Genomic DNA, 2,780 nt, shown 5'->3' on the forward strand with positions numbered 1-2,780 from the left:
TTGATTACAGAACTCCAAATATAACATTTCACCTGCTTCCCTTTTTTCTTTTCTTTTTTTTTTTCACCAATTCAATGCGAATTTTCAATCTCTTTTTTTCTGCAATCCCTCAACCTGTAATTACTTTGATGAATTTCAATCATTACCAGATGATCAATTCATTCAAAATTAAGAAATAATAGGTTTTGGAGGTATTTCCAAATCTCCAATTTCTCCTTCAAGCATTTTCACTACTTTATTTATCGAGGAATGATCGTTTGGTTTTAACTGTATACACTAAAGTGCAACTATGATCATTTTCTTTATTATTATCTTTTCCTCTTCGGTCAAATCCTTTATATCTATATCTCCCTCTTCTCCAATATGATTATATATCTAAAGGGAAAAGTAAAGTTGACTTGAGTGTTCTGCATAGAGATTTAGATTCTTCTTCTTGCTTGTCATCTCCATCAACAATATTTTGAAGCTATATACATCAGCTTTGTGGGATATTCCTCAAATATTATTGTAAAACAATTCAGGAAACATATATTCGATGGTTCCTCTTACTGTTGTCATTGTGACGATGCTATTATCTTTTTGATATAACTTTGCTAGTCCAAAGTCAGAAACCTTTGGGATGAAGTTTTCATCCAATAAAATGTTATGGGATTTGATATCAAAATGCAAAATTTGCATCTCACACCCATGATGGAGATAAGCAATTCCATGAGCCACTCCAACCGATATATTATATATTTTTTCATAGCTTAAATGTATACTTCCATCTCTTGAAAATATAAGTTTATCAAGAGATCCATTGGGCATAAATTTATATACAAGAGCGCGTTTTGTGCCACTAACACAAAATCCAATTAATGGTACTACGTTTTGGTGATGTATTCTTCCAATGATTACAACTTCGTTGATAAATCTTGTCCATTTCTTTTGGATTTGCTTAACATTTTGATTGCCACACAAAATTCGCTACACAACTTTGCTTTAAATACAGAGCCAAATCCTCCTTCACCTATCTTCTCTTTGAAATCTTTAGTCATTTTTGTAATTTCCTTGTATGAATATCGAATAGGCACCAAATGATTGTGTTCAAAATAATTTTCAATATTTTTATACATTGATGTGTGTCTTTTCCTCCATTTACGTATGAAAATCACACTTAAGAATGGTCATCCAAACAAAATTTTGTAGACCCATGCTATACCAGCAAGAGTGCCGATACCTGCAGTAAGAGTGCCGATATCTGCGAGAATATTTAACTTGAGTAGTTATATTGATGATGTAATATAATAAAGGATTTGTACAAGTAATTTTTCGTAACTTGAGTAGTTAACTTGTCATATCCATTTACACAGTAACATCAAAAGAATAGTAAATTTAATGTCTAGCATAAACAACCATTAACTCTTTCCATTTATGGCACTGTCATCTATAAATACATTTGTCAGTAACATTATTGTGCATTAAGACCTAATTCAATATGGTTGTCATTAAAACAATTTCTTTAGCTTTCATAAACATTTTATATTCAGTTTGTGTTCCTCTAACTATTTCGTTACCTGAAATTTGAAAATAATAATTTTTTTTTTATCTTAAGGAATGAAATTTACTTTCAACGTATCCAACTTGTTGGTGTCATACGACCTTCTAGGGAAGCTTTTGTTCAACCACTATTTCTCTTGCTACTTAACCCAAAACTTTGTTCCTTCCCATATACTTGTATTAGTGTTGTTCTTATTGTTTCCTGATCTCACCTATGTATTCAATTGATCCTAAACTTTCCTTTTCCGCATCGTAGTCTTAGTTTTGTGAAAGTGCCTCCTAGCTTACACCCCATGTTTTATATCTATATATTTTCCTCTTCTGTAATATGATAAAAAATGGGAAAGTAAAGTTGACTTGAGTGTTTTGTATGGATATTTAGAATTTTCCTCTTGCTTGCCTTCTCTATCAACAATATTTTAAAGCTATAAACATCTTTATGGGATACTTCTCTAATATTATTGTAGAACAATTATGGAGCCATATATCCAATGCTTCCTCTTGCTGATGTCATTGTGATGATGCAAATGGTTGTTGGGTCAATTGTTTCATCTACTATCGAGCTACTATCAGACAAACTATTAATGTCTATAGTCTCAGGCAAGAAATGTATATACTTTGGCATGAAAGGGATATGTTGGAAGTCTCATATCGAATAGAGATTAGGTCAATTCACAATACATAAGTGGGTGTAACCTCACCTTATAAACCAATTTTATGGAGTTAAACTTAAAATCTATTTCTTAACAATTATCTATTGGATATAACTTTGCTAATCCAAAGTTATAATCCTTTGGAATAAAGTTTTGATCGAGTAAGATGTTATGGGATTTGATGTCAAAATGCAAAATTTGCATCTCACACCCATGATAGAGACAAGCAATTCCACGAGTCAATCCAACTTATATACTATATGATGTACTATATATTTTTTTCATAGCTTAAATGTATACTTCCTTCCAACTTTTGAAAATATAAGTTTATAAAGAGATTCATTGAACATGAATTCATAAATAGTAATGTCTCTCTTTGTTGCTAGTGGGTTTTTTTGGGTGGTTACGTGTGTTTCATGGTGGAAGCTTCAATTGTATTAGTGTTTTTGTGGGTCAAGTACAAATGTGTTGTATATCTTTATAGATCATCATTGCGTCATTGGGGACTGTTATGGGTGTTTCATGGTGGTCTAATTATTTTTTATAAGAAAAGTAGAAAAAGTGTACTTAAGGTGTTAAGCGTTTGAT

The 2,780-nt window shown here is 31.4% G+C and overlaps 1 pseudogene; it reads right to left on the reverse strand.

The window, feature by feature from the left end:
* Nucleotides 1-276: 276 nt before the first annotated feature.
* LOC114193264 lies at nucleotides 277-1,037 on the reverse strand (annotated as a pseudogene).
* Between the last annotated feature and the right edge of the window lie 1,743 nt (nucleotides 1,038-2,780).

Source organism: Vigna unguiculata, chromosome 8, assembly GCF_004118075.2.
Source record: "Vigna unguiculata cultivar IT97K-499-35 chromosome 8, ASM411807v1, whole genome shotgun sequence".
NCBI classification, from domain to species: domain Eukaryota; kingdom Viridiplantae; phylum Streptophyta; class Magnoliopsida; order Fabales; family Fabaceae; genus Vigna; species Vigna unguiculata.